The sequence below is a fragment of the Scyliorhinus torazame genome, chromosome 24, assembly GCF_047496885.1.
Source record: "Scyliorhinus torazame isolate Kashiwa2021f chromosome 24, sScyTor2.1, whole genome shotgun sequence".
In the NCBI taxonomy this organism is placed as follows: Eukaryota; Metazoa; Chordata; class Chondrichthyes; order Carcharhiniformes; family Scyliorhinidae; genus Scyliorhinus; species Scyliorhinus torazame.
In genome coordinates this window covers 37,560,267-37,587,974 of record NC_092730.1, presented here as the reverse complement: position 1 = coordinate 37,587,974, position 27,708 = coordinate 37,560,267, and the positions used below count along the sequence as shown (strand labels likewise).

Below are 27,708 nucleotides of genomic sequence, written 5' to 3'. Positions count from 1 at the left end.
GCCTGGTGGTGCTGGCTGCCCTCAAAATTTGGGGGCAGTGGAGGTGGCACGGGGGGGAAGTGGCGGCCTCGGCGGGGACCCCATTACGGGGGAACCACAGGTTCGCCCCAAGAAGAACAGGTGGAGGGTTTGCGGGGTGGCACAGGGCAGGGATATGAAAGTTGGGGGACCTATTTGTGGACAGGAAGTTTGCGAGCCTGGGTGAGCAGGAGGAGAAGTACGGGCTCTCCCCAGGGAACACCTTCAGGTACTTACAGGTAAGGGTGTTTACATGACGGCAGGTGACGGAATTCCCACGGCTACGGCCACACACAGTACAGGACAGGGTGCTCTCGGGGGGGTGGGTGGGAGTTGGGAAGATCTCGGAAACTTACCAGGTGATGCAGGAGGAGGAGAAGACCTCGGTGGTGGAGGTAAAGGGTAAGTGGGAAGAGGATTTGGGAGAGGAAATTGAGGAAGGGACGTGGGCAGACGCCCTGGGGAGGGTGAACCGTTCCTCATCGTTCGCGAGGCTCAGCCTCATACAGTTTAAGGTGCTGCACAGGGCACACACACCGGGACAAGGATGAGTCGGTTTTTTTGGGGTGAGGACAGGTGTGTTAGGTGCTCAGGGAGCCCAGCAAACCACACCCATATGTTCTGGGCATGCCCAGTGCTGGAGGAATTTTGGAAGGGCGTTGCGAGGACGGTGTCGAGGGTGGTAGGATCCAGGGTCAAGCCGGGCTGGGGGCTCGCAATATTTGGGGCAGCAGAGGATCCGGGAATGCAGGAGGAGAAAGAGGCCGGAATTCTGGCCTTTGCGTCCCTGGTAGCCCGGCGAAGGATTCTTCTTCAGTGGAAGGATGTGAGGCCGCCAAGCGTGGAATCCTGGATCAACGATACGGCGGGGTTTATTAAGTTGGAGAGGGTGAAATTCGCCTTGAGAGGGTCGGTACAAGGGTTCTTTAGGCGGTGGTAACCGTTCTTAGACTTCCTGGCAGAGCGGGAGACATTGGTCAATGGCAGCAGCAACTCGGGGGGGAGGGGGTCACTTTATTTTTTTGTTTTTGTTATTTACACTGGAGGGTCTCAGGGGTTGTATATACTTGTTGTATTAAGTCAGGGCGTTAATCTTAATTTATTATTCATGTACAGGGTGGGGGGGGAGGGGATATGGAGGGTTGTTTTTCTGGACTGTGTTTTGTACTTAACCCTGGTGGGTTTCTTTTTCATTTTGTTATTGATAGTTTATGAAAACCTTTAATAAAAATGTTTTAAAATAAAAAAAATAATTGTGGGAGGGTTCATGATGATGTGATTAGGCAAGAATTAGGAAGCATAAGATGGGAACAGAAACTGTCAGGGAAAAGCACAAATGAAAAGTGGAGCTTGGTCAAGGAACAAATACTGCGTGTCCTTGATAGGTATGTCCCTGTCTGGCAGGGAGCAAATGGCCGTGTGAGGGGACCATGGTTCACAAAAGAGGTTGAATGTCTTGTCAAGAGGAAAAAGGAAGCGTATGTAAGGATGAGAAAACAAGGTTCAGTAGGGTCGCTTGAGGGTTAGAAGGTGGCAAGGAATGAGCTTAAAAAAGGGCTTAGGAGAGCTAGGAGGGGGCAGGAGAAGTACTTGGCGGGTCGGATCAAGGAAAACCCCAAGGCATTTTACTCTTATGTGAGAAATAAAAGAATGACCAGGGTGAGGTTAGGGCCGGTCCAGGACAGTAGTGGAAACTTCTGTGTGGCATCGGGATAGGAGAGGCGTTGAATGAATACTTTTCTTCAGTATTCACCGAAGAGAACGGCTATGCTATTTGTGATTTTAATAAATGACTTGGAGGAGGGGACTGAAGGGTGGGTCAGTAAATTTGCTGCTGACACCAAGATTGGTGGAGTAGTGGATGAGGTGGAGTGCTGTTGTAGGCTGCAAAGAGACATTGATATGATGCAGAGCTGGGCCGAAAAATGGCAGATGGAGTTTAACCCCTGCTAAGTGCGAGGTGATTCATTTTGGTCGGACAAATTTGAATGCGGATTACAGGGTCAACGGCAGGGTTCTGAGGAATGTGAAGGAACAGAGAGGTCTTGGGGTTCATGTCCACAGATCTCTGAAGGTTGCCACTCAAGTGGACAGAGCCGTGAAGCAGACCGATAGTGTGTTAGTGTTTATTAACAGGGCCTTGAGTTTAAGAGCCGTGCGGTTATGCTGCAACTGTACAGGACCCTGATGAGACCACATTTGGAGTATTGTATGCAGTTCTGGTCACCTCATTATAGGAAGGATGTGGAAGTATTGGAAAGGGTGCAGAGGAGATTTACCAGGATACTGCCTGGATTGGAGGGTAGGTTTATGAGGAAAGGTTGATGGATCTAGAGCTTTTCTCATAGGAGTGAAGGAGGATGAGAGGCGACTTAATCGAGGTTGAAAGATGATGAGGGGGATAGATAGAGCGGACGTTCAGAGACTATTTCCTCGGGTGGATGTAGCTGTTACAAGGGGGCATAACTATAAGGTTTGGGGTGGGAGATATAGGAGGGATGTCCGAGGTAGGTTCTTTACTCAGAGAGTGGTTAGAGTGTGGAGTGGACTGCCTGCTGTGATAGTGGAGTCGGACATTTAAGAACTTTCAAGCGGTTATTGGATAGGCACATGGAGCACACCAGAATGACAGGCAGTGGGATAGCTTGATCTTGGTTTCGGACAAAGCCCGGCACAACATCGAGGGCCGAAGGGCCTGTTCTGTGCTGTGCTGTTCTATGTTCTAACAACACCAGGTTCAAGTCCCACAGGTGGTGCTTCGAAACAAACCTTTTGGACTTTAACCTGGTGTTGTAAGACTTCTTACTGTGCTCACCCTAGTCCAACGGTGGCATCTCCACATCATTTCTGTGATATATAACACATTTTACTGCTCAGTAACAGGTGTTGGAGAGTGTGCGAGTGTGTGTTTTACCCTCACTGTCTGTCTATCATACACAACATATTTTGCTGCTCCCTGCTCAGTTGCTGGAGTGTGTGAGTATGTGAGAGTGGCGAGAGTGTGTTTTACCCTCACTGTCCCCCTGAGACATACAATGCATATTTAACTGCTTACTGCTCAGTGACTGGTGTGTGTGAGAGAGCTTGAGTGTGTGTGAGAGACAGTTTCTGTATGAGAGTGTGAAGTTGTGATTTGCCCTCATTGTTTCTCTGTGATATATGATGCTTACTGGTGTGTGTGAGAGTGTGTGTGAGTGAGAGAGTGTGTGAGATCTCTCAGTGATGTCTAACACATTGTAATATTCTGTTACCGGTGTGTGTGTGAGCGAGAGAGTGTGAGCAGAAGTGTGTGTGTGGGTATCAGTTTTCTCCTCACTGTCTCTGTGATATATAATGCATATATTAGTGTCTGCTGCTCAGTCACTGATATGTTTCAGACTGGGTGTGCGTGAGAGAGAGCTGGTGTGCATGAGAGAGAGAGCTGGTGTGCATGAGAGAGAGAGCGGGTGTGCATGAGGAGAGCGGGTGTGCGTGAGAGAGAGCGGGTGTGCGTGAGAGAGAGCGGGTGTGCGTGAGAGAGAGCGGGTGTGCGTGAGAGAGAGCGGGTGTGCGTGAGAGAGAGCGGGTGTGCGTGAGAGAGAGCGGGTGTGCGTGAGAGAGAGCGGGTGTGCGTGAGAGAGAGCGGGTGTGCGTGAGAGAGAGCGGGTGTGCGTGAGAGAGAGCGGGTGTGCGTGAGAGAGAGCAGGTGTGCGTGAGAGAGAGCGGGTGTGCGTGAGAGTGGGTGTGCGAGCGAGTAAGTCTATGTGTATTTAACCCTCATTGTCTCTCTTTGATATATAACACATTTTGCTGTTGCTGCTCAGTTACTGGGGTGTATGGTGAGTGTGTGAGAGAGAGTGAGAATGTGTTTGACCATCACTGACTCTGTGATATATGATGCAGATTTTACTGCTCACTGCTCAGTTACTGTTGTGAGAGTGTGTGAATATGAGAGTATGTGAATATGAGAGTGTGTGTGAGAGAATGTGTCACTGTGTGTTTGGGAGTGTCTGAGTGGGAGAAATAGTCTGTGTGAGTGTGTGTGTGTTTTACCTTCATTGTCTCGGTGATAAAAAACACATATTTTACTGCTCAGTTACTGGTGTGCGAGTGTGTGTTTTACCCCCACTGACCCTCTGCGATATAAAACGCATATTTAACTGCTTACTGCTCAGTGACTGGTGTGTATGTGTGTGTGTGAGAGAGAGTCTGCGAAAGAAGCAGCAAGAGTGAGAGAGAGAGACAGCGTGAGTGTGTGGGAGAGTTAGTGTTTGCAAGAGAAATAGAGTGTGAGTGTGTGTTTTACCCGCACTGTCTCTCCGCGATATATAATGCATATTTTTCCGCTCAGTTACTGGTGTGAGTGTGTGAATGAGATAGCGTATGAGTGTGTGAGAGACAGAATGTGTGTGAGAGAAGTAAATATGAGTTATATAGCATAAAGAGTCAGTGAGGGTAAAGACACACTCTCACTCTCAACATTCACTATCTCTCACACACACAGACCTGTAACTGAGCAGGAAGCACAAGAATATTCATTATATGTCACAGAGAGACAGTGAGGTAAAAACACACACTCATGGATAGATAGTCCCAAAAGACGTGCTGTTAGGTAATTTGGACATTCTGAATTCTCCCTCCGAGTACCCAAACAGGTGCCAGAATGTGGCGCCTAGGGAATTTTCACAGGAACTTCATTGCCGTGTTAATGGAAGCCTATTTGTGACAATAAAGATTAGAGGATAGAGTCATATTAACCTCAATGTCTCTCTGCGATATATAATGAACATTTTACTGCTTACTGCTCAGTTAATGGTGTGTGTGGGAGAGCATGAGTGAGATAGTGTGTGTGAGATGGAGGGAGTGTGGGTGAGATTTTTATCCTCACTGTCTCTCTATGATATAGACACATATTTTACAGCGTACTGCTCAGATAATGGTGTGTGTGAGTGCCAGTGTGTGTGTGGGAGAGATTGAGTGGAAGTTTTATCCTCACTGTCTCTGTGATGTATTACACATATTTTACTGCTTATGGCTCAATTCCTGGTGTGAGAGAGTGTGTGTGAGAGAGTGAGTCTGTGAGTATGTGTGAGGGATGGTGAATGTGTGTGAGAGCAACAGGGTGAAAAGTTGATGTGCTGTTGATGGGCAGCAGGGTGGCACAGTGGTTAGCACTGCTGCCTCACAGCACCAGAGGCTGGGTTTGATTCTGACCTCAGGCCCCTGTCTGTGCGGAGTTTGGGTTTCCTCCGGGTGCTCCAGTTTCCTCCCACAGTCCAAAGAAGTGTAGGTTAGGTGGATTCAATATGCTAAACTGTCCCTTGGTAGGGTTACAAGGAGATGGTGGGAGATTGGTCTTCGGGTAGCATGCTCATTCAAAAGGTCAATCCAGACACGATGGGTTGAATGGCCTCCTTCTGCACTGTAGGGTTTCTATGAGAGAGAGTGTTTTACCCCCTCCCCCCCCCCCACCCCATCTCCTTTGATACACTTCGTCCTGAGTGCTAAATCTATCTGTTTCTTAAAAAGGGCAGCACGGTAGCATTGTGGATAGCACAATTGCTTCACGGGTCCCAGGTTCGATTCCGGCTTGGGTCACTGTCTGTGCGGAGTCTGCACATCCTCCCCGTATGTGCGTGGGTTTTCTCCGGGTGCTCCGGTTTCCTCCCAAAATCCAAAGATGTGCAGGTTAGGTGGATTGGCCATGATAAATTGCACTTAGTGTCCAAAATTTCCCTTAGTGTTGGGTGGGGTTACTGGGTTATGGGGATAGGGTGGAGGTGTGGGATTAAGTAGGATGCTCTTTCCAAGAGCCGGTACAGACTCGATGGGCTGAATGGCCTCCTTCTGCACTGTAAATTCAATGATAAAAAAAAGACCCTCACTGATTCTCTCTGATTTATAACAAATATTTTACTGCTTACAGCACACACACACTCTCTCCCTCTCACACACACACTCCAGTCACTGAGCAGTAATCAATTAAATATGCAATATATACCACAGAGATACAGCGAGGGTAAAACATGCACTCACTCTCTCACTCACACTCACTCAGTCACACAGCAGTAACTGAGCAATAAGCTGTAAAATATGTGTTATACATCATAGAGAGACAGTGAGGGTAAAGCACACACACACATATTTTACAGCTTACTGCTCAGTTACTGCTGTGTGACTGAGTGAGTGTGAGTGACAGAGTGAGTGCATGTTTTACCCTCACTGTATCTCTGTGATATATGTCACATATTTAATTGATTACTGCTCAGTGACTGGTGTGTGTGTGTGAGAGAGGGAGAATGTGTGTGTGAGAGAGAGAATGTGAGTGAGTGTGTATTAACCTCACAGTCTCTGTGATATACAATTAATATATTCTTGATTACTGCTCAGTTATTGATTTGTGAGTGTGTGGGAGAGACAGTGCGTGGGTGTGTGTGAGAGTGTATGAGAGACAGAGTGTGAGTGAGTGTGTATAAACCTCTCTGTTTCTGTGTGCGATATATGACATATTTTACTGCTTAATGCTCAGTTATTGGTGTGTGTGTGTGTTTCACCCTCAGACTCCCTGTGATATTCACTGCATATATAGTGCTTCCTGCTGAGTTACTTGTGAGTGAGCATGTGCATGAGAAAACGTGAGTGTGTGTTTTACCCCCACTGTCTATTTATGATATATGGCATATTTTACTGCTTACTGCTCAGTTGTTGGTGTCTGAATGTGTGAGAGTGTGTTTTCCACGGTAGCTGTCTGTCTCAGTTATGGGTCAAGTGTTAGGGGGAAACTTAATTTGACTCACTAACACTCTGTCTCTGTGCTTGCATTTGTAGCTGTCTGTCTCTGTTATGGGATTCTGGGTTTAATCTCCGTCTGTAATATTATTTACATTTACACGAGAAGACAGGTAATCTCAGTCTGTCCACCTCTCTGATGTGCAAGATTTTATTGTGTTTTCTGTACTTGTCAATACCTGTTTTGTGAGTTAAGGGTGAACATTCTGTTCAGTATTCATCCTCCATTATTACTTTTAGTGATAACATTGATATGTTAAATGATCTATTTCCATGTCTGTTTCATGAGAATGACACTGTACCATTATATCTGAGATTGTGTGAGATATTTGGATGGGAATTTTATATTTTGTTTTGGGAGGTGTCTCGGTAGAAGTTTATGATTAATTCGGCACTTTTCAATAAGCTGTACTATCCGACCTTTTACTTGTACCAAAGGTTCACAACTTGTGAGATGAAAGGATGGCCTGACAATTTGATAAGTGTCCCTTTGGAGAACAATTTAAATGTATCATTTTTCTGTTAATGCCTTATTCAAGTGCTTTGCTTCTGAAATATTTTAAACTAAGAAAGTTACAAAAAAGTGCCAATGGATACTTGCACATTGATTGCTGAATCTATAGCCTAATTAATACTATACTGATTACTTTACAGATGAAACGCTGTTGTCAAAAGTTGATCCAACATTCCATGAGAGAGTAGGGGTGAATTGTGGAAAATTATCCCACCTGCCCTCTCGTGTATCTGTAAATAATATTTACATTTTCTCCAGAAGTCCAGATTTACTTGAATTTCTTCAATTGGATAAAGAGGACTGTTGGATTGGACATGTTCATCTGGGACTTGAGGTCTCTGCGAATCTGACTGCTTCTGCTCAGTGACGGTGGAGATGATGTTGTGTTTGTGTCTCTGCAATGTTGCATTAATATTGTACTTACTGTCAGTTAGAAGGAGACGGCTGCACATTCACGTTGCTGAGGAATCATCATCATCATCTTGGAACTCATCTTTTCGTCTGTTGAACGAGGAAGAAGAAAACAAATTTCTTGTAAGTTAGGGTCAGATGAGGTCAATGATAGATCAATCCATTCTTTCAACTGATAATCAGTAAAATAAAGAAAATACTCTCCAAAACCTGACCCAGAATCAGACAAATAAACCAGGCCCAGAAAAAGCTCTCCCTCCGCCCGCTCACTCCAAGTCCCGGAACAAGATCGTGCTCCGCTGCGCCTCTTGCAAACAGCCCCCGATTTTCCCTGAACACCCCCCGAGTCAGTAATGATCTCTGAGCCTCTTTGCTCACACTCCCAGATGGAGGTGCTGCTGCAATGAGAACGCTGTTTCCTCGCTGACCTGGGCCCTGACATTGACATTTCCCTCAGTTTCAACAAAGCGATTCCACTCACTGACCAAATGGAGTGTGCGGGAGAGGGGCTGCGCATGCGCTCTAAATACCTGAATGACGACAGGCAAGCGGTTACGCCGGGCATGCGCAGATCCCCAAGCAATTCCGCGTTGAGAATCAATGGGAGTATTCCCCATTTCACTGTCATCGCATAGAGAGCAAAACCTCCTACCGAGCCCGTGTTGGGGGGACTGTGTGTGTGTGGCTGCAAGTGGCCCTGCGCCCTCGGGCTCAACCAATCACCTTTGTAGCTGTGTGTTTGTCCCAATGAGAGATTCAATTTGCAGTCATTGCCTGCAGCTTGTTTGTTATTACTCTGTCACTCAGCCCCTCAAACTCACACTTTCTGCAAACTACCATTTCACTGACTGACTTCATTTTTCATAGAAGCACACAAGTTATTTTCAAAAATATACTTCATTTATAAAATCCCTTGAAATAAACATGGTCAAACATTTCAAATTGTCATCACAATAACATCGTTTCGTACAATAATATTTACATTTTCTCCAGAGGTCCAGATTTACTTGAATTTCTTCAGTTGGATAATGAGGACATTACACACATTTCAATATTTACATTACAATTCTTCTCAAAATATCTACATCAGTCATGTTCCACCCTGTAAAGCTTCAATAATTTTAAACATTTCGTGTTAATCACACATACGAGGTGGATTTTACACAGTTACCAGCCCCTCTTTAGTGTTACTCACACAGACCGAGGGGTTTTACCCGGTTACCAGCCTCTTGGTGTACATTTGCTGCAAGAACTTACACAGTGGCCTCTCCCCATTGAGCCTTGGTGCCGGGTACCCCAAGCTTGAGTGCGTCCCTCAGCACGTAGTCCTGGACTTTGGAATGTGCCAGTCTGCAACACTCAGTCGAGGACAATTCTTTACCCTGGAAGATCAACAGGTTACAGGCAGACCAAAGAGAGTCTTTCACCGAGTTTATGATCCTCAAGCAGCAGTTGATGTTTGTCTCAGTGTCCCCCCCTGGGAATAGCCCGTAGAGCACAGATTCCTGTGTCACAGAGCTGCTCGGGCTGAACCTGGACAAATCCCACTGCATCTCTCAAACAAAGAACAATACAGCACAGGAGCAGGACCTTCGGCCGTCCAAACCTGTACCGGTCATGATACCAAACTTTGCCAAAACCCTCAGCACTTCCTTGTGCCGTATCCCTCTCTACCCATCCGATCCATGTGTTTGTCAAGATGATTTTTGACCGCCGTAATGTAGCTGCTACCACAACCTCCCCTGGCAACGCGGTCCATGCTCTCCCCACTGTCTGTGTAAAAAAACCTGCCTCGCACATCCTCTGTAAACTTTACCCTGTACACCTTAAATTTATGCCCCCTGGTGACTGGCCCCTCCACCCTGGGAAAGATTGCCTGCCCATTCACTCTATCCATGCCGCTCATAATTTGGTCGGCCTTTATCAGATCACATCTCTGTCTTTCTAATGAAAACAGTCCGAGTCTATTCAGCCTCTCCATAAAGCTCACTTTCCAGACCAGGCAACAGCCTGATAAACCTCCTCTGCATCCTCTCCAAAGCCTGCACAGCCTTCTGGTAAGGTGGCGACCAGAATTGTGCACAATATTCCATTTGCATCCTTACCAACGTTCTGTACAGCTGTAGCATAACTTGCCAGTTTTTATATTTAATGCCCCGTCCAATGAAAGCTGGCATTCCGTCTGCTTTGTTGACGACCTTGTCCACTTCCATTGCCACCTTCAAAGATCTGTGGACCTGCGTGTCCAGATCTCTCCGACTTTCTATATTCCTAAGAGTTTTGCCATTTACGGTATATTTCCCCTCTATGTTAAACCTACCAAAATGCATTACCTCCCATTTGTCCAGATTAAACTCCATTTGCCATTTCTCTGCCCAAGTCTCCATCCTTTGTATGTCCTGCTGTATCCTCTGACAATCCTCAACACTCTCTGCCACTCACACCAACCTTGGTGTCATCCATGAACTTTCACTCTCCAGACCTTTTTTGGAAAGGCACATTCCACATGGAGGTGAGTGACCATTTCGCGCCTCCCCCCCCCCCCCCCCCCCCAGCCACTTCGCGAGCAGCGTGTGACGGCGTTGAGACTTCGGGAGTGCATGAAGGATCTGCCGGGAGAGCCCTGCTCACCACCAGCCAAGCTGGGGCTTGGTGCGTGTTTGAAAGTTCTGGTGATGAGATGATCTGCCAGATGCCTCTGAGAGTCTGCTCAGGGGAACCATCTGACATGATCCACCGTCTCTTTTTCCATAAGGGCCTCGAGGACATTACGTGCAGACCACTGCTTGACCGCCTTGTGGTCAAAGGTGTTTTCCAGAACAAATGTTTCCATGAGGGACAGGTGTTACGACATGGTCCAACTACCAGAGCATCCTGCGGCAATGAGGCCAGACACATCGTTCGTAACACCGGGGACACGTAGAACCTCAGTACGTAGTGACACTTGGTGTTTGTGTACTGGGGGTACACGCACAGCTTGATGTAGTCACACACAAAGGTGAACATCGGGGAGGCCGGCCTTGTGTATGTTTCTCCCTCCATTATCCAGAGATTTGTACATGCTGTCCCTTCTGTTTGTATATGGGTCCCTGTGATCTCCAGATGAACCTGATGATGACTCGGGTGACTGCTGCGCGCAGGACTGGGGAATGGGCCAGACCTGCGCCACGTCCAGCAACACCGAGATCCTTCCCATATAATTACTACAGTGCAGGAGGCCATTCAGTCCATCGAGTCCACAGCGACTCTCTGAAAGAGCAAACCTACCCAGGCCCACTCCCTCGCAACTCCACCTAATACACACCCGGAGACACAAAGGGTTAATTTAGCATGGCCAATCCACCGAATCTGCGTATCTTTGTGGGAGGAAACCCACACAGACACAGAATGTCAGGGTCAGAGTGAACCCGGGTCCCTGGCGCTGTGAGGCAGCAGTGCTGACCACTGTGCAGCCCATCATGTTGCAGTTGTACGTGTTGTTCAGCGCGCTCTTTTCACTTCTGTTTGGAATATAAAATGTGGGTTGGAGCAGGCAGGAGGAGGAGCTGGCTGATCAAAGACATTTCACTGCTCTGTCTGTCACTCAGTCTGTTCTCCGCCTCTCTTTCTCAGTCAGGTCGGGGCGGGCTGTATAATAAAGGAAAGAGCAGCAGCTCGTCTCTCATTCGGCAGCGATTTGACTGAACAAGCATCATGTCTGGCAGAGGGAAAGGAGGCAAAGGACTGGGCAAAGGTGGAGCAAAGCGGCACCGCAAAGTGCTTCGTGATAACATCCAGGGCATCACCAAACCAGCAATCCGCCGCCTGGCTCGCCGTGGCGGCGTCAAGCGCATCTCGGGTTTGATCTATGAGGAGACTCGCGGGGTGCTGAAGGTTTTCCTGGAGAATGTGATCAGGGACGCAGTCACCTACACTGAACACGCCAAGCGCAAGACCGTCACCGCCATGGATGTGGTTTACGCTCTCAAACGCCAGGGCCGCACTCTCTATGGATTCGGCGGCTGAGAAAATCCATTTGACAATTTAACAAATCCCAAAGGCTCTTTTAAGAGCCGCCCAAATCCTCACATTGAGAGCACTGACCTGAGAATGGCAGCAGCATAATGTACCGAGCTGGTTTACGAGTAAGGAGGCAGTGTAGCGTTAAAATACACCAATATTTCCCATCATTGATCTCTCTTTTCACATTCCAAGGCGACATGAATCTGCTGTAGAGTCTGAATCACAAAAGCTTTCTCCCAAGTCAGACCTGAACCGCACATAGTGAACATTGTAATGAGAGCGGGAATGAAATCTGAAACCCCGCTCACCCATTGCACATAAATGGTCAGTTTAGGAAAGCCTGCCCGCTAAAAATTGCCGTCCCCCGGTAAATACCAACAATACAGGGGAAGCTCATTCCAGCCGGAAGCCTCTGGGAAATTCTCACAAACACGGCACTAAGCGGATCGAGAACAGGTCACCCTTTTTCAGATAAAGTGAGTGGCTCTGAAAAGAGCCTTTGGGTTATTAGATTAAAGAATGGTCGCTTCACTTCTTGCCGGCGCCAGCGCTGCTTTTCTTGGGCAGCAGCACGGCCTGGATATTAGGCAGCACCCCGCCCTGAGCGATGGTCACCCCTCCCAGCAGCTTGTTGAGCTCCTCGTCGTTGCGGACGGCCAGCTGCAGGTGCCTGGGGATGATGCGGGTCTTCTTGTTGTCCCGGGCCGCGTTGCCGGCCAGCTCGAGGATTTCAGCGGTCAGATACTCGAGCACAGCAGCCAGATAGACCGGGGCTCCGGCCCCCACACGCTGGGCATAGTTGCCCTTTCTCAGGAGCCTGTGAACACGACCCACCGGGAACTGCAGTCCAGCCCGGGAGGAGCGAGACTTGGCCTTGGCCCGAGCTTTACCGCCGGTCTTTCCTCTTCCAGACATTGTCCCAATGTCACAAACACTTTCAAACAGAATGAGGAAACTCGCCCACATTCACTTCTCTTATAGCTTCAGGAGGAATGGCGGTGCACACATTGCTGATTGGTTATCTGAACAACATTGTGGAGCCTGGCACAAACTGACCAATCAGATGTCTGTTTGAAGCACCAATCAGGAGACTCCACGGTGCTGAGGGCGGAAAGTTTGGGCGCCAAATGTTCAGATTCCAACCGAATATTTATTTCAAAGCTTAAAAGAGCGCCAAAAGATAAGAGATAAAATTGAACAGGGACCGTAAAACATGTGAATAAATCATTTGAGTTTTGAGTATAAGATTGTTGGATTTTCTCTCTTTCCCGAGTCTAGTTTCCCTTTATCTGTCAGTTTCTGATTTCGGGTTTTCTCTCTAACAGAACAAACCCAAAATAAATTAAAGCAAAATAATGCGGATGCTGCAAATGTGAATTAATGAGAGAATGCTGGAAAAACTCAGCATATCTGGGAGAATCTGTGGAGAGAAACGTTTAAGATCTGTAGAAGGGACATTGAGATCCGAAACGTGAACTGTCTCCACAGGTTTAATCCGGCTGCTGTTTAAAACGCTCTCAGCCGTCGGCAGTGTCTAATTTAGATCCACCTGCAAACAATAACATTTGTTCCCATTGCAGACTGCTCCCGCTTCCTTAGTGTTAAAAGTGGAGTGAGCAGTTTGGAGCTAGTGTCAGTATTGAAATGGAGTTTTCCCACCACCGGGGTGCTCCAAATAAACTGATCGATTATTGAGAGTAAACCCGAACATAAATGCAAAGGGAGATTTTGGAGTTCTATTCTCTCCAAATCCAGCTACAGCGCCGAGTATGAACGAGTCAGAGGCCAAAGAGTCACCGAGCAGTAACTAAATGATGGGACTTTATAGACAAGACACAAAGATCGACAGGACGATAACTCGGCATTACACAGGATGCTGTTCTAGTGAAACGCTATTAAAACAGGTTTGGCTATTCATAATAGAAATAAACCAGTAATTAAAAAAATGATGGTTTGGCTGCTTTCCAGAAGTTGTGAGTGGCTCTTAAAAGAGCCGTTGGGTTTGATGAGTTTGAGAACAGTTTTACTTGGAGCTGGTGTACTTGGTCACCGCCTTTGTCCCTTCCGACACGGCATGCTTGGCCAGTTCCCCGGGCAGCAGCAGGCGCACGGCGGTCTGGATCTCCCGGGAGCTGATGGTGCTGCGCTTGTTGTAATGGGCCAGGCGGGAAGCCTCACCCGCGATGCGCTCGAAAATATCGTTGACGAAGGAGTTCATGATGCTCATGGCCTTGGAGGAGATGCCGGTGTCGGGGTGAACCTGCTTCATCACTTTGTAGATGTAGATGGAGTAACTCTCCTTCCTCGACTTTCGCCGCTTCTTGCCGCCCTTTACTGCCGGTTTCTTAATGACTTTCTTGGCTCCTTTCTTGGAAGCTGGTTTCGATGTTGGTTTCTTCTCGTCAGCCATCGTCAATATCACCCAGAAATAAAGCAAACCCCTTCCGAGCGCTGATTAAATAGACAGAGCCTGACATCTATGCTAATGAGGAATGGGGAAAGGAATGATTGTGATTGGACATTGTGAGAATGAGGACAACCAGTTATGTTCCGTTTATTTGACTGGATATAAAAACAGACGAATCAGAATTAGGATTTTGCACCAATCATGAACCTCAGATTACAATCATATTCCAGTACGAAGTCTTACAACACCAGGTTAAAGTCCATCAGGTTTGTTTCGATGTCACTAGCTTTCGGAGCGCTGCTCCTTCCTCCGGTGTACTCACTCTCTGATACAGTGTGTGTGTGGAATACACTTATGCTCTGATACAGTCTGTGAGGATTTAGTCACCTGAGGAAGGAGCAGCGCTCCGAAAGCTAGTGACATCGAAACAAACCTGTTCGACTTTAACCTGGTGTTGTAAGACTTCGTACTGTGCTCACCCCAGTCCAACGCCGGCATCTCCACATCATGGCAATCATATTACAAACAAGGAATACATTTCAGAAAGAATGGCTCCAGTCCCAGTTTGTCAATGTGTAAAGATCCACCGGGAAAAGTCACCTGGCTGTCGGTGAGAGGGACCCTTCAGCACAGAGAGACAGTGCGGGAGTGTGGGATTCATTCAGGAACTGTGAGTGTCTTGTAATATGTGAGAGTGTGGGATTTACTCACTTTGACACAGTTTGTGAGTGTGGGATTTACTCACTCTCTGATACAGTGTGTGAGTGTGGGATTTACTCACTCTCTGATATTGTGTGAGAGTGTGGGATTTACTCACTCTCTGATACAGTGTGAGTGTGTGGGATTTACTCACTCTGATACAGCTTGTGAGTGTGGGATTTACTCACACTCTGATACAGTGTGTGAGTGTGGGATTTACTCACTCTGATACAGTTTGTGAGTGTGGGATTTACTCACTCTCTGATACAGTGTGTGAGAGTGCGATTTACTCACTCTCTAACACAGTGTGAGAGTGTGGGATTTACTCACTCTCTGATACAGTGTGTAAGTGTGGGATTTAATCACTCTCTGATACAGTGTGTAAGTGAGGGATTTACTCACTCTCTGATACAGTGTGAGAGTGTGGGATTTACTCACTCTCTGATACACTGTGAGTGTGGGATTTACTCACTCTCTGATATAGTGTGTGAGTGGGATTTACTCACTCTTTGATAAAGTGTGTGAGTGTGGGATTTACTCACTCTCTGACACAGTGTGTGAATGTGGGATTTACTCACTCTCTGATAGTGTGAGAGTGTGGGATTTACTCTCTCTGATACAGTGTGAGAGTGTGGGATTTACTCACTCTCTGATACAGTGTGAGTGTGTGGGATTTACTCACTCTGATACAGTTTGTGAGTGTGGGATTTACTCACTCTCTGATACAGTGTGGGATTTACTCACTCTCTGATACAGTGTGGGATTTACTCACTCTCTGATACGGTGTGTGAGTGTGGGATTTACTCACTCTCTGATACAGTGTGTGAGTGTGGGATTTACTCACTCTCTGATACAGTGTGTGAGTGTGGGATTTACTCACTCTCTGATAATGTGAGAGTGTGGGATTTAATCACTCTGATACAGTGTGTGAGTGTGGGATTTACTCACTCTCTGATACAGTGTGAGTGTGGGATTTACTCACTCTCTGATACAGCGTGTGAGTGTGGGATTTACTCACTCTCTGATACAGTGTGTGAGTGTGGGATTTACTCACTCTCTGATAGTGTGAGTGTGGGATTTACTCACTCTCTGACACTGTGTGTGTGTGGGATTTACTCACTCTCTGATACAGTGTGAGTGTGTGGGATTTACTCACTCTCTGATACAGTGTGTGAGTGTGGGATTTACTCACTCTCTGATACAGTTTGTGAGTGTGGGATTTACTCACTCTCTGATACAGTGAGGGATTTACTCACTCTCTGATACGGTGTGTGAGTGTGGGATTTACTCACTCTCTGATACAGTGTGAGAGTGTGGGATTTACTCACTCTCTGATACAGTGTGTGAGAGTGCGATTTACTCTCTCTCTAACACAGTGAGAGAGTGTGGGATTTACTCACTCTCTGATACAGTGTGTGTGGGATTTACTAACTCTCTGATCCTGTGTGAGTGTGGGATTTAATCATTCTCTGACACAGTGTGTGTGTGTGGGGGGGGGGGGGGGTTACTCTCTCTCTGATCCTGTGTGAGTGTGTGATTTAGTCATTCTCTGACACTGTGTGTGAGTGTGGGATTTACTCACTCTCTGTTACAGTGTGTGAGTGTGGGATTTACTCACTCTGATACAGTGAGTGTGGAATTTACTCACTCACAGGTACAGTGTGAGTGTGTGATTTACTGACTCTCTGATACAGGGTGTGAGTGTGGGATTTACTCACTCTCTGATGAAGTGTGAGAGTGTGGGATTTACTCACTCTCTGAGACAGTGTGTCAGTGTGGGATTTACTCACTCTCTGATATAGTGTGTGAGTGTGGGATTTACTCACTCTCAGATACAGTGTGTGTCTGGGAATTACTCACTCTCTGATACAGTGTGTGAGTGTGGGATTTACTCACTCTCTGACACAGTGTGTGAGTGTGGGATTTATTCACTCTCTGATACAGTGTGTGAGTGTGGGATTTACTCACTCTCTGATACAGTGTGTGGGTGTGGGATTTACTCACTCTCTGATACAGAGTGTGAGTGTGGGATTTACTCACTCTCTGATACAGTGTGTGAGTGTGGGATTTACTCACTGTCTGATACAGTGTGTGTGTGAGTATTACTCTAGCTAAGGCCTAACCAATGTTTTATACAGTTCCTGCATAACCTGCCTTTTCTTAAACTCTGTGCCTCGGCGAATAGAGACAAGGATACCATAGGCCCGGGGTTTTCAAGCTCAGGGTCGTGACCTGTGGGTCGATCTCATGAAGGTTTCAGGAGGGTGGTAGTTATCCAGATCGCGGAAGGAATGGCCAATGGTCACGACTAGTGTTTACAAATGCCAACCATGATGGACGTTTGAGATTGTCGGCCATTCCGCGCATGCGTCTCTTATCAAGTAGTGCGCAGGCCTGGAGCCCAGCAAGTTGGACCGGCTCCTCCTGATGTCAGTGCGTTGTCCCGGGCCTGTTTTGTTCAGCAAATTCTGGACTACTCCCACCGGAGGCGGCGCCAGCGAGCAGGTCACACGCCCCGTACGCTGACATCACGTGTTCTGGGCCCGAGAGAGATTCCTCCATTTTGCAGCTGCCAGCAGTGCTGGAGTGAACTCCAGGGCCTCTGGTGAACAACCCATGAAGAAGCTGAAAACAGGAACAAAGCAGCACAATGATGAGTATTTGAGGGGTGGGTTTATAAATTGTGCCACTGCAATCAGGAGTCAAATTTCATGGGTGTTACATGTCGGGAATTACTGGCAAATGAAAGTTTAAAACCCTCAAAATGTCAAAGACATTTGAAGAGTAAGCAGGGCGAGTTCCAGGACAAACCTCTGTATTTTTTTCAATGGATGCAGTGAGATCTTCAATCATCAGCTGGAGTCAGTATCAGAAATGTAACATTGAACAACAAAGCAAGTGAGATCGTGGGGACCGAGCAGGCTCACCTGTCACATTAAAGGCAAGTGAAAATGGTGGGTGTGTGTGAGAGAGAGTGGGTGTGTGTGAGAGAGAGAGTGGATGAGTGTGAGAGAGAGAGAGTGGGTGTGTGTGAGAGAGAGTGTGTGTGTGTGAGAGAGAGTGGGTGTGTGTGAGAGAGAGAGTGGGATTTACTCAGACTGTGACACAGTGTGTGCGTGTGGGATTTACTCACTCTCTGTTACAGTGTGTGAGTGTGGGATTTACTCACTCTCCAATAGTGTGCGAGTGTGGGATTTACTCACTCTCTGATACAGTGTGAGAGTGTGGGATTTACTCACTCTCTGATACAGTGTGTGTGGGATTTACTCACTCTCTGATACAGTGTGTGTGGGATTTACTCACTCTCTGATACAGTGCGTGAGTGTGAGATTTACTCACTCTCTGATACAGTGTGTGAGTATGGGATTTACTCACTCTCTGATACAGTGTGTGAGTGTGTGATTTACTCACTCTCAGATACCGTGTGTGTCTGGGAATTACTCACTCTCTGATACAGTGTGTGAGTGTGGGATTTACTCACTCTCTGATACAGTGTGTGAGTGTGTGATTTACTCACTCTCTGATACAGTGTGTGGGGGATTTACTCACTCTCTGATCCTGTGTGAGTGTGGGATTTAGTCATTCTCTGACACAGTGTGTGTGGGGGGGGATTTACTCACTCTCTGTTACAGTGTGTGAGTGTGGGATTTACTCACTCTCCAATAGTGTGTGAGTGTGGGATTTACTCACTCTCCAATAGTGTGTGAGTGTGGGATTTACTCACTCTCCAATAGTGTGTGAGCATGGGATTTACTCACTCTGATACAGTGAGTGTGGAATTTACTCACTCACAGGTACAGTGTGAGTGTGTGAATTACTGACTCTCTGATACAGGGTGTGAGTGTGGGATTTACTCACTCTCTGATGAAGTGTGAGAGTGTGGGATTTACTCACTCTCTGAGACAGTGTGTCAGTGTGTGATTTACTGACTCTCTGATACAGGGTGTGAGTGTGGGATTTACTCACTCTTTGATACAGAGTGTGAGTGTGGGATTTACTCACTCTCTGATACAGTGTGTGAGTGTGGGATTTACTCACTCTCTGATACAGTGTGAGAGTGTGGGATTTACTCACTCTCTGATACAGTGTGTGAGTGTGGGATTTACTCACTCTCTGATACAGTGTGTGAGTGTGGGATTTACTCACTCTCTGATACAGTGTGTGAGTGTGGCATTTATTCACTCTCTGATACAGTGTGTGAGTGTGGGACTTACTCACTCACTGATAGTGTGTGAGTGTGGGATTTACTCACTCTCTGATACAGAGTGTGAGTGTGGGATTTACTCACTCTGATACAGTGTGTGAGTGTGGGATTTACTCACTCTCTGATACAGTGTGAGAGTGTGGGATTTACTCAATCTCTGATCCTGTGTGAGTGTGGGATTTAGTCATTCTCTGACACAGTGTGTGTGGGGGGGATTTACTCACTCTCTGTTACAGTGTGTGAGTGTGGGATTTACTCACTCTCCAATAGTGTGTGAGTGTGGGATTTACTCACTCTCCAATAGTGTGTGAGTGTGGGATTTACTCACTCTCCAATAGTGTGTGAGTGTGGGATTTACTCACTCTGATACACTGAGTGTGGAATTTACTCACTCACAGGTACAGTGTGAGTGTGTGATTTACTGACTCTCTGATACAGGGTGTGAGTGTGGGATTTACTCACTCTCTGATGAAGTGTGAGAGTGTGGGATTTACTCACTCTCTGAGACAGTGTGTCAGTGTGGGATTTACTCACTCTCTGATATAGTGTGTGAGTGTGGGATTTACTCACTCTCAGATACAGTGTGTGTCTGGGAATTACTCACTCTCTGATACAGTGTGTGAGTGTGGGATTTATTCACTCTCTGATACAGTGTGAGAGTGTGGGATTTACTCACTGTCTGATACAGTGTGTGAGTGTGGGATTTACTCACTCTCCAATAGTGTGCGAGTGTGGGATTTACTCACTCTCTGATACAGTGTGAGAGTGTGGGATTTACTCACTCTCTGATACAGTGTGTGTGGGATTTACTCACTCTCTGATACAGTGTGTGTGGGATTTACTCACTCTCTGATACAGTGCGTGAGTGTAAGATTTACTCACTCTCTGAAACAGTGTGTGAGTATGGGATTTACTCACTCTCTGATACAGTGTGTGAGTGTGTGATTTACTCACTCTCAGATACCGTGTGTGTCTGGGAATTACTCACTCTCTGATACAGTGTGTGAGTGTGGGATTTACTCACTCTCTGATACAGTGTGTGAGTGTGTGATTTACTCACTCTCTGATACAGTGTGTGGGGGATTTACTCACTCTCTGATCCTGTGTGAGTGTGGGATTTAGTCATTCTCTGACACAGTGTGTGTGGGGGGGGGGATTTACTCACTCTCTGTTACAGTGTGTGAGTGTGGGATTTACTCACTCTCCAATAGTGTGTGAGTGTGGGATTTACTCACTCTCCAATAGTGTGTGAGTGTGGGATTTACTCACTCTCCAATAGTGTGTGAGCATGGGATTTACTCACTCTGATACAGTGAGTGTGGAATTTACTCACTCACAGGTACAGTGTGAGTGTGTGATTTACTGACTCTCTGATACAGGGTGTGAGTGTGGGATTTACTCACTCTCTGATGAAGTGTGAGAGTGTGGGATTTACTCACTCTCTGAGACAGTGTGTCAGTGTCGGATTTACTCACTCTATGATATAGTGTGTGAGTGTGGGATTTACTCACTCTCAGATACAGTGTGTGTCTGGGAATTACTCACTCTCTGATACAGTGTGTGAGTGTGGGATTTACTCACTCTCTGATACAGTGTGAGAGTGTGGGATTTACTCACTGTCTGATACAGAGTGTGAGTGTGTGATTTACTGACTCTCTGATACAGGGTGTGAGTGTGGGATTTACTCACTCTCTGATACAGTGTGTGAGTGTGGGATTTACTCACTCTCTGATACAGTGTGTGAGTGTGGGATTTATTCACTCTCTGATACAGTGTGTGAGTGTGGGATTTACTCACTCACTGATACAGTGTGTGAGTGTGGGATTTACTCACTCTCTGATACAGAGTGTGAGTGTGGGATTTACTCACTCTCTGATACAGTGTGTGAGTGTGGGATTTACTCACTCTCTGATACAGTGTGAGAGTGTGGGATTTACTCACTCTCTGATACAGTGTGTGAGTGTGGGATTTACTCACTCTCTGATACAGTGTGTGTGTGTGGGATTTACTCACTCTCTGATACAGTGTGTGAGTGTGGGATTTATTCACTCTCTGATACAGTGTGTGAGTGTGGGATTTACTCACTCACTGATACAGTGTGTGAGTGTGGGATTTACTCACTCTCTGATACAGAGTGTGAGTGTGGGATTTACTCACTCTCTGATACAGTGTGTGAGTGTGGGATTTACTCACTCTCTGATACAGTGTGAGAGTGTGGGATTTACTCACTCTCTGATCCTGTGCGAGTGTGGGATTTAGTCATTCTCTGACACAGAGTGTGTGGGGGGGATTTACTCACTCTCTGTTACAGTGTGTGAGTGTGGGATTTACTCACTCTCCAATAGTGTGTGAGTGTGGGATTTACTCACTCTCCAATAGTGTGTGAGTGTGGGATTTACTCACTCTCCAATAGTGTGTGAGTGTGGGATTTACTCACTCTGATACAGTGAGTGTGGAATTTACTCACTCACAGGTACAGTGTGAGTGTGTGATTTACTGACTCTCTGATACAGGGTGTGAGTGTGGGATTTACTCACTCTCTGATACAGTGTGTGAGTGTGGGATTTATTCACTCTCTGATACAGTGTGAGAGTGTGGGATTTACTCACGGTCTGATACAGTGTGTGAGTGTGGGATTTACTCACTCTCTGATACAGAGTGTGAGTGTGGGATTTACTCACTCTCTGATACAGTGTGAGAGTGTGGGATTTACTCACTCTCTGATACAGTGTGAGTGTGGGATTTACTCACTCTCTGATACAGAGTGTGAGTGTGGGATTTACTCACTCTGTGATACAGTATGTGAGTTTGGGATTTACTCACTCTCTGATACAGTGTGTGAGTGTGGGATTTACTCACTCTCTGATACAGTGTGTGAGTGTGGGATTTACTCACTGTCTGATACAGTGTGTGTGTGTGGGATTTACTCACTCTTCAATAGTGTGTGAGTGTGGGATTTACTCACTCTGATACAGTGAGTGTGGAATTTACTCACTCACAGGTACAGTGTGAGTGTGGGATTTACTGACTCTCTGATACAGGGTGTGAGTGTGGGATTTACTCACTCTCTGATGAAGTGTGAGAGTGTCGGATTTACTCACTCTCTGAGACAGTGTGTCAGTGTGGGAATTATTCACTCTCTGATATAGTGTGTGAGTGTGGGATTTACTCACTCTCAGATACAGTGTGTGTCTGGGAATTACTCACTCTCTGATACAGTGTGTGAGTGTGGGATTTATTCACTCTCTGATACAGTGTGTGAGTGTGGGATTTATTCACTCTCTGATACAGTGTGTGAGTGTGGGATTTACTCACTCTCTGATACAGTGTGTGAGTGTGGGATTTACTCACTCTCTGATACAGAGTGTGAGTGTGGGATTTACTCACTCTCTGATACAGTTTGTGAGTGTGGGATTTACTCACTCTCCAATAGTGTGTGAGTGTTGGATTTACTCACTCTCCAATAGTGTGAGTGTGTGGGATTTACTCACTCTCTGATACAGTGTGAGAGTGTGGGATTTACTCACTCTGTGATACAGTGTGTGTGGGATTTACTCACTCTCTGATACAGTGTGTGTGGGATTTACTCACTCTCTGATACAGTGCGTGAGTGTGAGATTTACTCACTCTCCGATACAGTGTGTGTGTATGGGATTTACTCACTCTCTGATACAGTGTGAGAGTGTGGGATTTACTCACTCTCTGATACAGTGTGTGGGGGATTTACTCACTCTCTGATCCTGTGTGAGTGTGGGATTTAGTTATTCTCTGACACAGTGTGTGTGGGGGGGATTTACTCACTCTCTGTTACAGTGTGTGAGTGTGGGATTTACTCACTCTCCAATAGTGTGTGAGTGTGGGATTTACTCACTCTCCAATAGTGTGTGAGTGTGGGATTTACTCACTCTCCAATAGTGTGTGAGTGTGGGATTTACTCACTCTCCAATTTGTGTGAGTGTGGGAATTACTCACTCTCTGATACAGTGTGTGAGTGTGGGATTTATTCACTCTCTGATACAGTGTGTGAGTGTGGGATTTACTCACTCACTGATACAGTGTGTGAGTGTGGGATTTACTCACTCTCTGATACAGAGTGTGAGTGTGGGATTTACTCACTCTCTGATACAGTGTGTGAGTGTGGGATTTACTCAATCTCTGATACAGTGTGAGAGTGTGGGATTTACTCACTCTCTGATACAGTGTGTGAGTGTGGGATTTACTCACTCTCTGATACAGTGTGTGAGTGTGGGATTTACTCACTCTCTGATACAGTGTGTGAGTGTGGGATTTATTCACTCTCTGATACAGTGTGTGAGTGTGGGATTTACTCACTCACTGATACAGTGTGTGAGTGTGGGATTTACTCACTCTCTGATACAGAGTGTGAGTGTGGGATTTACTCACTCTCTGATACAGTGTGTGAGTGTGGGATTTACTCACTCTCTGATACAGTGTGAGAGTGTGGGATTTACTCACTCTCTGATCCTGTGTGAGTGTGGGATTTAGTCATTCTCTGACACAGTGTGTGTGGGGGGGATTTACTCACTCTCTGTTACAGTGTGTGAGTGTGGGATTTACTCACTCTCCAATAGTGTGTGAGTGTGGGATTTACTCACTCTCCAATAGTGTGTGAGTGTGGGATTTACTCACTCTCCAATAGTGTGTGAGTGTGGGATTTACTCACTCTGATACAGTGAGTGTGGAATTTACTCACTCACAGGTACAGTGTGAGTGTGTGATTTACTGACTCTCTGATACAGGGTGTGAGTGTGGGATTTACTCACTCTCTGATGAAGTGTGAGAGTGTGGGATTTACTCACTCTCTGAGACAGTGTGTCAGTGTGGGATTTACTCACTCTCTGATATAGTGTGTGAGTGTGGGATTTACTCACTCTCAGATACAGTGTGAGAGTGTGGGATTTACTCACTGTCTGATACAGTGTGTGAGTGTGGGATTTACTCACTCTGATACAGTGAGTGTGGAATTTACTCACTCACAGGTACAGTGTGAGTGTGTGATTTACTGACTCTCTGATACAGGGTGTGAGTGTGGGATTTACTCACTCTCTGATGAAGTGTGAGAGTGTGGGATTTACTCACTCTCTGAGACAGTGTGTCAGTGTGGGATTTACTCACTCTCTGATATAGTGTGTGAGTGTGGGATTTACTCACTCTCAGATACAGTGTGAGAGTGTGGGATTTACTCACTGTCTGATATAGTGTGTGAGTGTGGGATTTACTCACTCTCAGATACTGTGTGCGAGTGTGGGATTTACTCACTCTCTGATACAGTGTGAGAGTGTGGGATTTACTCACTCTCTGATACAGTGTGTGTGGGATTTACTCACTCTCTGATACAGTGTCTGTGGGATTTACTCACTCTCTGATACAGTGCGTGAGTGTGAGATTTACTCACTCTCTGATACAGTGTGTGAGTATGGGATTTACTCACTCTCTGATACAGTGTGTGAGTGTGTGATTTACTCACTCTCAGATACCGTGTGTGTCTGGGAATTACTCACTCTCTGATACAGTGTGTGAGTGTGGGATTTACTCACTCTCTGATACAGTGTGTGGGGGATTTACTCACTCACTGATCCTGTGTGAGTGTGGGATTTAGTCATTCTCTGACACAGTGTGTGTGGGGGGGGGATTTACTCACTCTCTGTTACAGTGTGTGAGTGTGGGATTTACTCACTCTCCAATAGTGTGTGAGTGTGGGATTTACTCACTCTCCAATAGTGTGTGAGTGTGGGATTTACTCACTCTCCAATAGTGTGTGAGCATGGGATTTACTCACTCTGATACAGTGAGTGTGGAATTTACTCACTCACAGGTACAGTGTGAGTGTGTGATTTACTGACTCTCTGATACAGGGTGTGAGTGTGGGATTTACTCACTCTCTGATGAAGTGTGAGAGTGTGGGATTTACTCACTCTCTGAGACAGTGTGTCAGTGTGGGATTTACTCACTCTCTGATATAGTGTGTGAGTGTGGGATTTACTCACTCTCAGATACAGTGTGTGTCTGGGAATTACTCACTCTCTGATACAGTGTGTGAGTGTGGGATTTACTCACTCTCTGATACAGTGTGAGAGTGTGGGATTTATTCACTGTCTGATACAGAGTGTGAGTGTGTGATTTACTGACTCTCTGATACAGGGTGTGAGTGTGGGATTTACTCACTCTCTGATACAGTGTGTGAGTGTGGGATTTACTCACTCTCTGATACAGTGTGTGAGTGTGGGATTTATTCACTCTCTGATACAGTGTGTGAGTGTGGGATTTACTCACTCACTGATACAGTGTGTGAGTGTGGGATTTACTCACTCTCTGATACAGAGTGTGAGTGTCGGATTTACTCACTCTCTGATACAGTGTGTGAGTGTGGGATTTACTCACTCTCTGATACAGTGTGAGAGTGTGGGATTTACTCACTCTCTGATACAGTGTGTGAGTGTGGGATTTACTCACTCTCTGATACAGTGTGTGAGTGTGGGATTTACTCACTCTCTGATACAGTGTGTGAGTGTGGGATTTACTCACTCACTGATACAGTGTGTGAGTGTGGGATTTACTCACTCTCTGATACAGAGTGTGAGTGTGGGATTTACTCACTCTCTGATACAGTGTGTGAGTGTGGGATTTACTCACTCTCTGATACAGTGTGAGAGTGTGGGATTTACTCACTCTCTGATCCTGTGTGAGTGTGGGATTTAGTCATTCTCTGACACAGAGTGTGTGGGGGGGATTTACTCACTCTCTGTTACAGTGTGTGAGTGTGGGATTTACTCACTCTCCAATAGTGTGTGAGTGTGGGATTTACTCACTCTCCAATAGTGTGTGAGTGTGGGATTTACTCACTCTCCAATAGTGTGTGAGTGTGGGATTTACTCACTCTGATACAGTGAGTGTGGAATTTACTCACTCACAGGTACAGTGTGAGTGTGTGATTTACTGACTCGCTGATACAGGGTGTGAGTGTGGGATTTACTCACTCTCTGATGAAGTGTGAGAGTGTGGGATTTACTCACTCTCTGAGACAGTGTGTCAGTGTGGGATTTACTCACTCTCTGATATAGTGTGTGAGTGTGGGATTTACTCACTCTCAGATACAGTGTGTGTCTGGGAATTACTCACTCTCTGATACAGTGTGTGAGTGTGGGATTTATTCACTCTCTGATACAGTGTGAGAGTGTGGGATTTACTCACTGTCTGATACAGTGTGTGAGTGTGGGATTTACTCACTCTCTGATACAGAGTGTGAGTGTGGGATTTACTCACTCTCTGATACGGTGTGTGAGTGTGGGATTTACTCACTCTCTGATACAGTGTGAGAGTGTGGGATTTACTCACTCTCTGATACAGTGTGAGTGTGGGATTTACTCACTCTCTGATACAGAGTGTGAGTGTGGGATTTACTCACTCTGTGATACAGTATGTGAGTTTGGGATTTACTCACTCTCTGATACAGTGTGTGAGTGTGGGATTTACTCACTCTCTGATACAGTGTGTGAGTGTGGGATTTACTCACTGTCTGATACAGTGTGTGTGTGTGGGATTTACTCACTCTCCAATAGTGTGTGAGTGTGGGATTTACTCACTCTGATACAGTGAGTGTGGAATTTACTCACTCACAGGTACAGTGTGAGTGTGTGATTTACTGACTCTTTGATACAGGGTGTGAGTGTGGGATTTACTCACTCTCTGATGAAGTGTGAGAGTGTCGGATTTACTCACTCTCTGAGACAGTGTGTCAGTGCGGGATTTATTCACTCTCTGATATAGTGTGAGAGTGTGGGATTTACTCACTCTCAGATACAGTGTGTGTCTGGGAATTACTCACTCTCTGATACAGTGTGTGAGTGTGGGATTTATTCACTCTCTGATACAGTGTGTGAGTGTGGGATTTATTCACTCTCTGATACAGTGTGTGAGTGTGGGATTTACTCACTCTCTGATACAGTGTGTGAGTGTGGGATTTACTCACTCTCTGATACAGAGTGTGAGTGTGGGATTTACTCACTCTCTGATACAGTTTGTGAGTGTGGGATTTACTCACTCTCCAATAGTGTGTGAGTGTGGGATTTACTCACTCTCCAATAGTGTGAGTGTGTGGGATTTACTCACTCTCTGATACAGTGTGAGAGTGTGGGATTTACTCACTCTGTGATACAGTGTGTGTGGGATTTACTCACTCTCTGATACAGTGTGTGTGGGATTTACTCACTCTCTGATACTGTGCGTGAGTGTGAGATTTACTCACTCTCCGATACAGTGTGTGTGTATGGGATTTACTCACTCTCTGATACAGTGTGAGAGTGTGGGATTTACTCACTCTCTGATACAGTGTGTGGGGGATTTACTCACTCTCTGATCCTGTGTGAGTGTGGGATTTAGTTATTCTCTGACACAGTGTGTGTGCGGGGGGATTTACTCACTCTCTGTTACAGTGTGTGAGTGTGGGATTTACTCACTCTCCAATAGTGTGTGAGTGTGGGATTTACTCACTCTCCAATAGTGTGTGAGTGTGGGAATTACTCACTCTCTGATACAGTGTGTGAGTGTGGGATTTACTCACTCTCTGATACAGTGTGAGAGTGTGGGATTTACTCACTGTCTGATACAGAGTGAGAGTGTGGGATTTACTCACTCTCTGATACAGTGTGTGAGTGTGGGATTTAC

The 27,708-nt window shown here is 46.2% G+C and overlaps 1 long non-coding RNA gene across 1 annotated transcript in view; it reads right to left on the bottom strand.

Annotated features, from left to right (window-relative positions):
* Positions 1–7,730: 7,730 nt before the first annotated feature.
* The window catches only part of LOC140400111 (uncharacterized), an 89,464-nt gene continuing 69,486 nt past the window's right edge, over positions 7,731–27,708 (bottom strand). Inside the window, exon 3 of the long non-coding RNA XR_011938051.1 lies at positions 7,731–7,801. This is a non-coding gene — a long non-coding RNA (uncharacterized lncRNA). The remainder of the gene's footprint in view (positions 7,802–27,708) is intronic.